Source organism: Saccopteryx leptura, chromosome 2 (genome assembly GCF_036850995.1).
Source record: "Saccopteryx leptura isolate mSacLep1 chromosome 2, mSacLep1_pri_phased_curated, whole genome shotgun sequence".
NCBI classification, from domain to species: Eukaryota; Metazoa; Chordata; class Mammalia; order Chiroptera; family Emballonuridae; genus Saccopteryx; species Saccopteryx leptura.
The window spans coordinates 284551786-284566481 of NC_089504.1; positions in this window are offsets into that span (position 1 = coordinate 284551786).

Consider the following 14696-nt stretch of genomic DNA (forward strand, 5'->3'; position numbering starts at 1 on the left):
CACAGAGTTTTGCCTGCATGTGTAGCAGAGGTGCACTTCATTTGCAATCTGCCCCTGCCCTTTCTTCTCCTGCTCAAGTCTCCCTAGGGGGCACAGCCACTGCCCTGCCCAGAACCATGCTCTGAGTGGTACTGGAGGAAAGACCTGGCTGCACATTACACCACTTGCTGTGCAAACAGCGGCTGTAGTGGATCCCCAAGCCTACTTCTCCAAGCCTATATAGCTCCTGTGAGAGGTAGAGGGACATAAGAGAGGCACCTGAAGAACTGAGAATGCCATTGCTACAGCTATAAAATTGCAAAGCCTTAACAACAAGCCCCACTTACCAATGCATCTGTGGGCCCAGTCTATGTCATTACCCCAGAAATGCATCAGCAGAACTCAGCCCAAGAGCCCCAGAGAGGAAAAAATGGTAGTACAGCACCACCAGCGAAAAAAAACAAGAAAAAGTTACCTCTCAAAACTGATTAAAAATATATATATTTTTAGGCCCTTGCTGGTTGGCTCAGTGGTAGAGCGTCAGCCTGGTGTTCAGGAGTCCTAGGTTCAATTCCCAGCCAGGGCACACATGAGAAGTGCCCATCTGCTTCTCCACCCCTCCCCCTCTCCTTCCTCTCTGTCTCTCTCTTCCCCTCCTGCAGCCGATGCTCCACTGGAGCAAAAGATGGCCCGGGCACTGGGGATGGCTCCTTGGCCTCTACCCCAGGTGCTAGAGTGGCTCTGGTCGCGACAGAGCGATGCCCTGGATGGGCAGAGCATCGCCCCCTGGTGGGCGTGCTGGGTGGATCCTAGTCGGGCACATGCGGGAGTCTGACTGCCTCCCGGTTTCCAGCTTCAGAAAAATACAAAAATATATATATTTTTTTTAAATGCTCTTTCTCATTTTTTCTTCTTTTACTTTTTTCTTTTTTTCTCTTTCTTTCCATTTGAACTTCATTATCCATAGTTGTTATATTTTTTCTTCTTGTTTTTTTGTTAGGGTTTTATTTCTGAAAACTTTACTTCTTTCTTTTTCTTTTTCTGTTTTTCTCTTTTTTTCTTTTTTCTCTCTTCCCTTTTCTTCTTTATTTTTTCTTTCTTTTTTTTTTGCTCTCATCTGAACATCATTTCTCATCAAATTATTATACTTTAAACTCATACTTTTCTTTGTAGCATTTTGCTTGTTTTTTATGTCATTTTTTCTCTTTTTAAATTTTTCCTTAGTCTTTGCTCCTTGGTCAATGTAGTTTTTGTTCCAGTTATTATTATTTATAGAATTTTTATTTTTTCACTGTATTTTTTCTATTTTTATTTTTTTAATTATCTCTTGTTAGTGTTATTAACAATACCACTCTCAAATTCCATCAAGAAAAAGAAAACAAGTATCATTGGATACAAAAGACAGAGATGTAGCTCAGATAGATGATGAAATATCTCTAGACAAAGATATTAATTACTTGGAAACCTTGGAGCTAAATGACAGAGAATTCGAAATTGAAGTTCTAAAAATACTCAATGAGATACAAAAAAATACCAAAAGGCAAATTAGTGAGCTCAAAAAATAATTTAATGAGCAAATAGAGTACTTCACCAAAAAAATTGAAAGTGTAAAAAGGAACCAAACAGAGACAAAATACTCAATAAATTAACTGAAAAATGAAGTAATGAGCTTAGCTAATAAAACAGGCCAGATAGAGGAGAGAATCAGTGACATTGAAGATAGGCAACTAGAGATACTACAGAGAGAAGAAGAGAGCGTCTCATGAATTTAAAAAAATAAAAAAGCCCTACAAGAATTGCCTGACTCCATCAGAAAAACCAATATAAGAATAATGGGTACATCTGAAGGAGGGGAGAGGGAAAAAGGAATGGTGAACATAGTCAAACAAATAATTGATGAGAACTTCCCAAGCTTGTGGAAAGAGTTAGAGCCTCGAATCTAAAAAACAAAGAGAATACTGAGTTACCTTAACCCAAACAGGCTTACTCCAAGGCACATTGTCATGAAATTATCACAAATCAATAACAAAGAAAAAGTCTTCAAGGCAGCCAGGGAAAAGAAGAATAAAACATATAAAGGAAGGCCCATTAAGCTATCATCAGATTTCTCAGCAGAAACTCTACAAGCCAGAAGAGAGTGAACACCAACATTTAAAGTACTGAAAGAAAGGAACTACCAGCCAAGAATACTATGTCCATCAAAGCTATATTTCAAATTTTAAGGAGAAATAAAAGCATTCACAGATAGAGAGAAGATGAGGGAATTTATCACCAGAAAACCCCACTTCGGAAAATATCAATACTAAAGGTGGTTTCCAACCAGATACAAAAAACAAAACAAAACAAAACTACAAGTAGAAGCTCCAAAAAGATCAAATAAAAACAAGGATAATCTGTGACAACAAAAACAAAAAAGGGCAGAGGAAAAAGATTAGCAGTAGCAAAGGAGGATGGAATGCAGAAGCACTCATGAGATAATGGACTATAATGAATATGTCATATATTTTTAAATTATCTAATGGTAACCACACCTGAAAATGCCACTACTGAAACACATAGCTTAAAAAAGAGGATGAGAGAAAAGAAGTATGGAATACTACTAAGCAAAAGCAAAGGACAGAAAAACAAAAGAGAAGAACCAAACAAAAAACAGAGCTATCAGAAAGCAATATATAAAATGGCAATAGGAAACCCTCAAGTGTCAATAATTACATTAAATGTAAATGGATTAAATTTACCAATAAAAAGGCACAGAGTAGCAGAATTAAATCAAAAAACAAAACCCAACTGTATGCTGCCTTCAATAAACACATTTAAGCTACAAGGATAAAAATAGATTCAAAGTGAAAGGTTGGAAAATAATTCTACAAGCAAATAATATCCAAAGAAAAGCAGCAGGTGTAGCCATATTCATATCTAACAATGCTGACTACAAGACAAGAAAGTTAACCAACCAGAGACAATGATGATCATTTTATATTGATTAAGGGGACATTGAATCAAGAAGAGATAACACTCCTTAATATATATGTACCAAACCAGAGAGCACCGAAATATATGACATCTACAAACAGTTCTAAAAATAAAAACTGACAGAAATTCAATCATACTTAGAGATCTCAATATACCACAGAACATTCTAGATAGTTCATTCAAACAGAAAATCAATAAAGAAATAATAACATTAAATGAAACACTAGAACAATAGAATATGATAGACATCTACAGGACATTTCACCCCAAAATGTCAGAGTATACATTTTTTTCTTTAGTGTACATAAAACATTCTCAATAATAGACCATATGTTGAACCACAAAACTAACAGCAACAAATTCAGAAAGATTGAAATTATACCAAGCATATTCTCTGACCATAAGACTTTCAAACTAGAATTCAACTGCAAAAAAGAAGTAAACAAACTCACAAAAATGTGGAAATTAAATAACATACTTTTAAAAAATGACTGGGTCAAAGAAGAAATAAAAGCAAAGATCAAAAGATATATACAGACAAACAAAAATGACAACACAACATATCATAATCTCCAGAATGCAACAAAAACAGTAATAAAAGGAAAGTTCATATCATTACAAGCTTATATCAAAAAACAAGAGAAAGGGCCCTGGCCAGTTGGCTCAGTGGTAGAGTGTCGGCCTGGCATGCGGAAGTCCCGGGTTCGATTTCCGGCCAGGGCACACAGGGGAAGCACCCATCTGATTCTCCATCACCCCCTCCTTCCTCTCTGTCTCTCTCTTCCCCTCCCGCACCTGAGGCTCCATTGGAGCAAAAAGATGGCCCGGGCACTGGGGATGGCTTCTTGGCCTCTGCCCCAGGTGCTAGAGTGTCTCTGGTTGTGACAGAGCGACGCCCCGGATGGGCAGAACATTGCCCCCTGGTGGGCATGCCAGGTGGATCCCGGTCGGGCGCATGTGGGAGTTTGTCTGACTGCCTCCCCGTTTCCAGCTTCAGAAAATTTAAAAAAAAAAAACAAAAAAAAAAACAACAAGAGAAAGCCCAAGTAAACAACTTAACATCACATCTTAAGGAACTAAAAAAGAAAAAAAAAAAAAAAGAACAAAGGCAACCCAAAATCAACAGAAAGAATATAATAATAATTAGAACAGAAATAAATGAAATAGAGAATAGGAAAACTATAGAAAATATCAATACAACAAAGAGCTAGTTCTTTGAAAAAGTCAACAAAATTGATAAATCCCTGGCAAGACTCTCTAAGGAAAAAAGAGAAAGGACTCATATAAACAAAATGAAAGAGGAGAAATTACCACAGATATCATAGATATACAAGAAATTATTATAGAATACTATGAAAAACTATATCCCACCAAATTTAACAAATTAAGTTACTTCTAAGTAACCCATTCATCAAATGGAATTACAATAAAAATAGAAAATATTTTGAAAATAACAGTAATAAAAATGCAACATATCAAATTTTGTGAGATATAGCTATAGCAATCCTCAGATGAAAATTTAATGAATTAAGTATCTATCTCAACAAGCTAGAAAAAAAAAAAGGCAAAATTAGGGAAATAACATAAAATCAGAAATTAATGAAATAGAAAATAGACACAAAACAAAGAAAGTCAATTGTTGGTCAAATAAGTTTGTAAATATGATGTATATGTTTGCTTGCTTATAGTTTGCATTGGGTGTGGGGGACAGGCTGTAAGCAGGCAGGGACATTATAACCTAAGGCTTAGTTTTAAGACTAAGCTTTTCCCACACCCTTGACTATTGCATGATGTGGGGTAGTTCACTCTCATGAGGAATCCTATTATGCCTCAGATAAGTGACTTTGTATCAGAAACTTTCTTGCTTTTATATTGGATTAAAGATTTTGATTTCTACACTATAAAATGGGGCAGAGGAGCCCATGCTGGAGGAGAGCAGAGAAAGACCACGTGGAGGAGAGAGAAGCAGCCAAGATGGTAGAGTGTTGAAGGAGAAGCCAGTTTGTGCAGAGAGAAGGAGATGGGGAGCAGAGGTGAATAAGGCTGGTGAGGTACAACCTTTGATTCTAGGAAACTCGGATGAGTCAGTGGCTTTAGGAGCCCTGAATGGAAAGAAAAGTGTTTTCCCACTGTGTGTATTTCTTGCCTGCCAGGTGTAAGCTAGGATTAAAGGTGATGGCACACCAGTTCTTGGCTCTGTTGTTTCATTACCATCTGTACAAATCAATGCAAACCGGCATGGGCCAGGCAGCTGTGATGGTGGCCATGGCTACTGGCCTTACATTTGGTGTAGTCTATGGCAGGATTTGTTACAGATCGGTATGGAGCCACCACCACCTTTGAGTGGTGGAGTAGAAGACTGGCTGCTGTTATGGTTCCCCATGGCTGTTCTTTTGGGGCCGTAGGCTGGCTGACTTTTACAGCCATGTGAGAGCAAATTGAGAGCTCTGTGGAAGAGGCTGCTTGGAACCTGCAAACTGAGCAGTAGGAGGAGCTGGAGCAAATGTGGGAGAAAGAGATGCTGACCCTGGAGCTGGAGCAAGCACTGGAGAAGGAAGCTGACCAGGATCATGATATTCACTTGGAAATGGAGCAGCCACTGGAGAGGAATCACAGGTTCATAAGTTGCAGATTGCCCTGGACATTGTGGAGAGCCAGCAGTGGCGGGAGGCTGGGGCTGAGGCTGGAGCTGGAGCTGCAAGGCTCATAGAGCAGAAGGTGGCAGTGGCCCGGGGCTCGAGCCCAGCAGCGGGAGCTGGTGTTTTCAGTTTCTGTTTGGAGGATGAGGAGAATCAGGCTGGAGTTGCAATCCACAGTCTCCAGAGGATGAGAGTTCAGCAGCAAAGAGTACCTGCTATGCCCCTGGTAGGTCTGCGATTTGGGGACATAGGGGTGAATGCCATCATGCTCCCCAGAGAAGAGATGGAAATGCTGACTGCCATTGCCATGTGCTCCTCCTTGGGACAGTGTAAGACCTGCCAGGACGGTAGGGATGAGGGGGTGGCTGAGGCCCCATGTGCTTGGACTGATTCCTGGACTACAACCAGAGTGGGCACTGGTTCCTTTGTTGGATGGACTTATGGATTTTGGACAATGTGAAATACTCTAATGGGGGTAGGGGGCAGCATTCTGGAGTCCCTCTCCCTGCCCCAGGAAGCTTTTCAAACAGCTTGAAAGGAGGCCAAGGACATTTTGTGCTTTTGGCAAAGTGCTCAGAGACTGGTAAAATGTACCTTTGTAATTGTTGAAATTGTATGATTTGTCGTGTTGTTGTAATTTGTGTAATGTGCCTAATTTCCTTGTTTAGGAATACCTGTGCTTTAGATTGTGAAGTGAGCAAAAGGGGTGGAATGTTGGTCAAATAAGTTTGTAAATATAATGTATATGTTTGCTCGCTTATAGTTTGCATTGGGTGTGGGGGACAGGCTGTAAGCAGGCAGGGTCATTATAGCCTAAGTCTTAGTTTTAAGACTAAGCTTTTCCTCACACCCTTGACTGTTGCATGATGTGGGGTGGTGCACTCTCATGAGGAATCCCATTATACAAATATTGATCGACATACAACCTATGCAACTTACAACCATTTGACTTTATGACCACAATCACTAGCCATGACTGCTTCACATCTGACAGTGCAAGCATTGCCCAGCTGGGCATACAATAGTACGGACCAGCTTCCGGCAGCACTACCATCTTTGCGTGCACCATTTCAACTGTTATCCCAAACTCAGTATAGCAATTTGTGTTTTGTGTCTTGGATATTTTTCATCAAAACCCTCCCAAGATATCTACCAAGAGGAAATTGCCTTTGCGAATATTAAAAACCAGTTGTACTGGTAATGCAGTGTTTTACTTAAACCTGGTGAATGTAAAAAATAAGAAACAAAATGGTGTAGAGATTATACAAATGGATTAAAATGAACAAAGAAAATTATATATAACAATAATGAAAGAAAATCGATAAAATATGACTTAAAGATTTTTATAACATCATTTCACAGTACTGTACATATAGCCTACTCAACCTATGACCAAATCATGTTATGACTGGTCTTTTGGAACCAATCATGGTCGTAAGTCGAGCACTAGCTGTACTTCAGATAAGTGACTTTGTATCAGAAATTTTCTTGTTTGTATATTGAATTAAAGGTTTTGATTTCTACACTATAAAATGGGGCAGAGGAGCCCATGCTGGAAGAGAGCAGAGAAAGGCCATGTGGAGGAGAGGAAAAGCAGCCAAAATGGCTGAGTGCTGAAGGAGAAGCCATCTTGTGCAGAGAGAAAGAAATGAGTGTTGGGCAGATAAAATATATTATGCTCACTTTGTTAAAGATGGTGCTGCCCACGTGGAAGCCCGTTGCCCAGGTAATAATATTAGTTGCCCTTCTTGCTTGGGATGGGCATGATTATATTAATATGTGTTGGGGTAGGGTTTTCACGCCAAAAGGTTTTAAAAGGAAGAGAGATCACATTGTTCCAGGGATGGAAGAGTGATTATGTTCTAGGAGGAGCCCATGCTGGAGGAGAGCAGAGAAAGGCCATGTGGAGGAGAGGAGAAGCAGCCAAGATGGCGGAGTGTTGAAGGAGAAGCCAGTTTGTGCAGAGTTTGTGCAGAGAGAAGGAGATGGGAAACAGAGGTGAATAGGCTGGTGAGGTACAAAGCTTTGATCCTAGGAAAACTTAGATAAGTCAGTGGCTTTAGGGAGCCCTGAACGAAAGGGAAGTGTTTTCCCACTGTGTGTATTTCTTGCCCGCCAGGTGCAAGATAGGATTAAATGTAATGGCCCACCAGTTCTTGGCTCCGTTGTTTCATTACCGTCTGTCCAAATCAAATGCAAACCTGCATGGGCCAGGCAGCTGTGATGGTGGCCGCAGCTACCGGCCTTACATCAATGAAGCCAAAAGAAGCTTTTTAAAAAAGATTTCTAAAATTTATAGAACAATCAAGAAAGAAAGAGCAAGAGAAAAAACAGAAATGTCTAATATCAGAAATGACATAGGCAACATCACTATTGATGCTATGCACATTAAAGGAACAATGTGAAAATATCATGAATAACTTTATGCCAATAAATTTAAAGACCTGGGTGAAACAGGCAACTTTTTAGAAAAACACAACTTATATAAATTGGCACAAGAAGAGAGAGAATTTTTGAACAATCCCATATCTTTTAATGAAATTAAATTCATAACAAAACATTCCAACAGAAAAACAGATGGCTACACTGGTAAATGCTACCAAATTTTAAGGAAAAAGATGAAAATTCTACAGAAATATCTTTTAGAGAAGGCAGTATAAGCTTGATACCAAAACCATTAAAAACATTACAAAAAAATGGAGATATGTGGAAATAGTTCTAAATGGACTATTAACAAATCAAATACAGTGTTATATGAGAACTATACACAACATTGTCATGTGAGTTTATTCCAGAAAGATATAGTTGGCTTAACTTTTTTTTTTTTTACAGAGACAGAGAGAGAGTCAGAGAGAGGGATAGATAGGGACAAACAGGCAGGAACAGAGAGAGATGAGAAGCATCAATCATTAGTTTTTTGTTGTGACACCTTAGTTGTTCATTGATTGCTTTCTCATATGTGCTTTGACCTTGGGGCTACAGCAGATGGAGTAACCCCTTAATCAAGCCAGCGACCTTGGGTCAAAGCTGGTGAGCTTTGCTCAAACCAGATGAGCCTGCACTCAAGCTGGAGACCTCAGGTTCTCAAACCTGGGTCCTCCATATCCTAGTTCGACGCTCCATCCACTGCACCACCGCCTGGTCAGGCTGGCTTAACATTTTAAAAAATCATTCAATATTATGTTGATAATATGATCATTTTAAAAGATACAAAAAAAAAAGCATTCTATAAAATTAACATCCATTTATAATTTTAAGAAAACCCTCTTAGTTGACTAGTAATATAAGAAACTTCCTCAGTTTGATAAAATTATTGTTGGGCAGATAAAATATATTATGCTCACTTTGTTAAAGATGGCGCTGCCCATGAGGAGGCTGTCGCCCAGGTGATATTAATGTGTGTTGGGGGTGGGCTAAAGGCAGGCAGAATCCTTGTAGCCTTGGGTTTGGTTTTGGGATTAAGCTTTTCCCACCTTTTTTGATGTGGAGCAGTACAATCCAATCATGCCTCAGAGAAGTGACTTTGTATCAGAGACTTCCCTATTTTGTATATTGGATTAAAGGTTTTGAATCTACACTATAAAATGGGGGCAGAACGGGAGCTTGCTCTCTTGGTTCCTGGGATGATTAGCATGAGAGAGCAGAGGGAGCAGAGCAGAGAGCAGCGGAAAGAGGCCATGTGGCCAGGGGAAGCAGCCAAGATGGCAGAGTGCTGAGTGAGATGCCAGTTTGTGTGCAGTTTATGCAGGGAGAAGGAAGGAGATGGGGAACTGAGGAGAATAAGGCTGGTGAGCTAGAAACCTTTGATTCTAGGAAACTCGGATAAGTCAGTGGCTTTGTGAGCACTGAATGTGAGTGGGTTTTGGAGCCCAGTGTGTATTTTTACTTGCCCGCCGGGTACAAGCTAGGATTAAAGAAAATGGCCTATCAGTTTTTGGCTCCATTGTTTCTTTACCGACTGTCCGAATCCAATGCGAACCTACATGGGCCGGGCTGCTGTGTTGGCAGCCCTGGCTACTGGCTTTACAATTATTTAACAAAAATCCATAAATAACATCACATTTAATGGTGAAATAGTGAATGCATCCTTGAAGACAAGGATATCTGTTATCACCACTTCTACTCAGCATGGCATTGGAGAGATAGCCAGTATAATAAGAAAAGAAAAAATTGGAAAGGGAATAGTAAAACTATTTTAATTCATAAATAACATAATTGTATACAAAGAATAGCCAAGGAATCTACAAACTACTGTGTTGGTCAAATGAGTTTGTAAATATGATATATATGTTTGCTCACTTGTGACTTATATTGGGTGTGGGGGACAGGCTATAGGCAGGCCAGGTCGTTGTAGCCTGAGGTTTGGTTTTGGGACTAGGCTTTTCCCCACACCCTTGACTGATTGTATGATCTGGGTGGTGCACTCTCATGGGGAATCCAGTTATGCCTTGGATAAGAGCCTTCCTTGTTTGTATATTGGATTGAGAGATTTTGGTTTTCTACACTGTAAAGTGGGACAGACCAGGAGCTTGGACACACAGTTCCTGCTATCACAATTGCAGGGGCTTCCCTGATCCCTTGCCCTTCATGGGAAGAGCTGGTTTTCTGCTTTTCCCTTGTCTTCTTTTGTGGTTTGCCTGTCTTGGTGAGACACCAATAAATAGGATGGCCCCCCCATCCTCTGACTCCGCTATTTCTTTATCGTCTGCCCAAATCCAATGGGAACCTGCATGTGAATGGCCATGATGGTGGCTCCTGGCCTTACAACTGGCGTAGTCGGCAGGATACAGAGATTGGTATGGAGCCACCACCCTTGATGGGTGGGATAGAGTACTGGCTGCTGCTCTGGCTCCCCATGGCTGTCCTTTTAGGGGCCATGGGCTACATGTTTTTTACTCAAGAGGAAACTGCCCGAGGTCAAAAGCTTCAGTGTGAATTGCAAATAGAACGGCAGAAAAGGCTGGAATTGGAGCGAGCACTGGAGAAGGAATTACGTGTTCGAGAGTTGCAGTTTACCCTGGAAGCTGAACATCTTCACCGGCAGTTGTTGGAGAAACAACTGCGGATTCAAGAGCTCGAGTCTCAGCTTCTGGCCAAAAGCCAGCAGCCACAGGAGCCTAAACGGTCACCAAAGGAGCAGCAGCATCCGTGCCGGTGGATTGGCTTTGAGTCAGCGGGAGCAGGCGCTTGCGACTCCTCTTCTGAGGATGAGAAGGCTCAGGCTGAAGCTGCCATACGCACACTGAGAGCCCGACCAGTTGTCGCCAAGAAGGTAAAAACCCAGCAACAAAGAGTCCCTCAGGGGCAGCCACAGCCTCCTCTCCAGGTAATGGAACACTCTGTGGTCCGGCCCTATACCCAGGCAGAGCTGATGGAGTTGGGGGCACAATTTAGGCAGAAACCTACTGAATCCCTGGTAGCCTGGTTACTACGATTATGGGATATAGGGGTGGATGGCATCATGCTCTCCGGAACAGAGATGGAGAAATTGGCCGCCATTACCACACACTCTTCCTTGAGGCAGCGTCTTCAGAACTGCCATGGCAACCCAGGAGACCATACCCTATTAGAATGGGTGATGGCTGCCATTCATATGGTCTGGCAGAATGCTGGAGAACTGTCGGGGGCAATGAGTCGGTGGCAGTGCTACAGTGAGTTAGTAAAGGTCCTTCAAGAACTAGGTATGAAGAATGCTGTTTTCAACCCTGGGTCTCGTGGGCCAGACGAGGAAGTGTTTACAGCCAAAATGAGGGAATTTGTCCTTGCTAGCGCCCCGCCAGCCCTTTTTGGGTCACTTGTGGCTATCTTGGGCCCCTATGTGGGGCAGCCCATCAATGCAGTTACACAGATGGTAGCAGATTTGGGAGAGCTGGAGGCCGCTCGGGATCATAAAACAGTGAGGGCTGCTGCCTATGTTTCCCCCCCAACTAACAAGGGAAACGGGCCTGTAAAAGTTACCCGAACGCAGATGTGGGTAGACTTGATTGCGGCTGGAGCAGATAAGGGGAAATTGGATGGCCAATCTAATAAAATTCTTTTGGAGCTTTGGCGGCAGCTTAAACCAGAACAGAAGTTCCAGCCACTGAGACGAAAGGCCCCAGCAGCTACCAATAAAACGTTTGGTGCACGCACAGCTCGGTTACAACATTATATGATAGAGACGGCTGAGGGAGAGGGGAACTCCCAAAACCCATTGTACCAGTTTGAATAGGAAAAAGGCCGAGGGACCTGTCTAACGGGGATGGGCGGGGACCGGAGGCCACATGTGGAACTGGCTATCCACTGGTCCCCTTCCAATGTACAACAGGTGTTGGCCTTGGTGGATACAGGTGCAGAATGTTCCCTTCTCTATGGAAACCCAGAGCGGTTTGCTGGGACCCCAATGGTCATTGACGGTTATGGGGGCCAAACTGTTCAAGTGAAGCCAATAACTATTCCATTGGGGATAGGGAGACTGCCTCCTAAGCCATATAAGGTGTATGTATCTCCTATTCCTGAATATATTTTGGGGGTAGATGTCTTGCAAGGACTGTGGTTGGAAACTACAGCTGGGGAGTTCCGGCTGCAGATCAGGGTTGTGAAGGCAGTATTGCGGGGACATGCATCACATTCCCCTTTGCAATTACCCGTCCCTCGGCATGTGACTAACACCAAGCAGTACCGCCTGCCAGGTGGTTATGAAGAAGTCACAGGGACAATCCTTGAACTAGAAAAGGTGGGGATCATCCGGCCAGCACACAGTCCTTACAACTCCCCAGTATGGCCTGTGCGCAAAGCAGATGGAACCTGGAGAATGACAGTAGATTACAGGGAACTTAATAAAGTTGTTCCCCCTTTGCATGCTGCTGTTCCCTCGATAGCTAACATGATGGATCAGCTAAGCCATGAGTTGGGGACATACCACTTTGTGGCAGACTTGGCCAATGCTTTTTTCTCTATTGATATAGCTGCAGAGAGTCAAGACCAATTTGCCTTCAGTTGAGAAGGGAGACAATGGACCTTTACAGTGTTACCCCAGGGCTATTTGCATAGCCCCACCTTGTGCCATGGGCTGGTGGCTGCTGACCTGGCTAAATGGAAACAGCCAGAGGTAGTCTGCATGTACCATTATATTGATGATATTATGCTAACTAGTGATTCTCTTTCAGAATTGGAGCAAGCAGTCCCTACCCTGCTATCCCATTTGAAAGCATGTGGCTGGTCAGTTAACGAGAACAAATTACAAGGACCTGGGTTATCTGTTAAATTCTTGGGAGTTGTCTGGTCGGGTAAGACAAAAGTTATCCCTGACGCAGTTATAGATAAGATTCAAGCATACCCCGTGCCCACTACGGTAAAGCAGTTACAGGAATTCTTAGGTTTGTTGGGGTATTGGCGAGCATTTATACCGCATTTGGCTCAGTTATTACGCTCCTTGTACAACCTTATTCGAAAGGGGGTTTGCTGGGATTGGACTGAGCAGGCGCAAGGTTCATTTGCAGCTGCTAAGAGAGCTGTCAAGGTGGCATAGGCCTTGAATGTGTTTGATCCTGCCAGGCCCTGTGAGCTGGATGTTCATGTAACCTCAGAGGGGTTTGGATGGGGCTTGTGGCAGCGGACAGAGCGCCTATGGCAACCTATTGGATTTTGGTCCCAATTGTGGAAAGGTGCTAAAGTTCGTTACTCATTAGTAGAGAAGCAGCTGGCAGCTGTGTATGCTGCCCTCCTGGCAACTGAGAGTATTACAACCACAACACCAGTTATAGTCAAAACAACATACCCTATAGCTGGATGGGTGAGAGATTGGGCAACTAAACCACGTAGTGGTATGGCCCAAATGTCTACCCTGGCCAAGTGGGGTGCCTATCTGCAACAACGCTGTGCTCTTAGCACCAGCCCATTGAGGGCAGAACTGCAGGAAGTCTTGGGTCCAGTCACCTATGCGACCTTAGAGTCAGGTGCAACTGGGGCTCAGGAGGCAGAACCTGAGGTCAGTCCCTACCAGGAGGGGCGAGTGCCCATCCCCGAAGATGCCTGGTATACTGATGGTTCCAGCAGGGGCCAACCTGCCAAATGGACGGCTATTGCCTTCCATCCGGCCACTGAGACTATTTGGATGGACACGGGTACAGGCCAAAGCAGCCAATGGGCAGAATTAAGAGCTGTTTGGCTAGTTGCCCATAATGAACCTTCACCTCTGGTGATCTGTACTGACAGTTGGGCTGTCTATCGTGGACTGACCCTTTGGATTGCTACTTGGCACATTAACCAGTGGATGGTAATGCACCGTCCATTATGGGGTCAGGCCATGTGGCAGGACTTATGGGAAATAGGACACCAGAAGCAGGTGACAGTATGTCATGTCACAGGGCATGCCCCTCTAGCCCATCCTGGGAATGATGAGGCAGATACGTTGGCAAGGGTGCGATGGTTGGAGACTGCACCTGCAGGTGATGTGGCACAGTGGCTCCACCGGCGCCTGCTCCATGCAGGACAGAAAACTATGTGGGCTACGGTTAAGGCTTGGAACTTGCCTGTGTCCTATGCAGAGGTACTTGCAGCCTGTGAGCAATGTGCAGTATGTTCCAAGGAACACCCTCGGAGACCACTGGTGTCACCTGGACAGATCCAGAGGGGTCATGTCCCACTGACACGATGGCAGATAGACATCATTGGACCCTTACCAAAGTCAGAAGGGTACCAGTATGCAGTCACTTGTGTAGATACTGCCACCGGGCTGCTTGCTGCTTACCCCGCTCGTAACCCTGACCAGAGGGCAGTCATACAGGCTCTGGACCGCCTGAGTGCTGCATACGGGCGACCGCTGGTCCTTGAAAGTGACAATGGTACCCACTTCACTGGTTCAACGGTGAGGCAATGGGCTCAAAAGCTGGGGGTGGACTGGAAGTACCATGTTCCCTACCACCCCCAGGCTGCTGGTATCATTGAGCGTTATAATGGACTCTTAAAGCAGGGACTGCGACAGGAGGGGGGCACCAGCTCTCTTACTGGATGGACACGCCGCTTATGGACAGTACTCCGGATTTTGAATGAGCGACCTCGACGGGGAAGCCCAGCTCCAGTAGAGGCCCTCCTGCATCGGACAGCTGCCCCTATTCAGTTGCA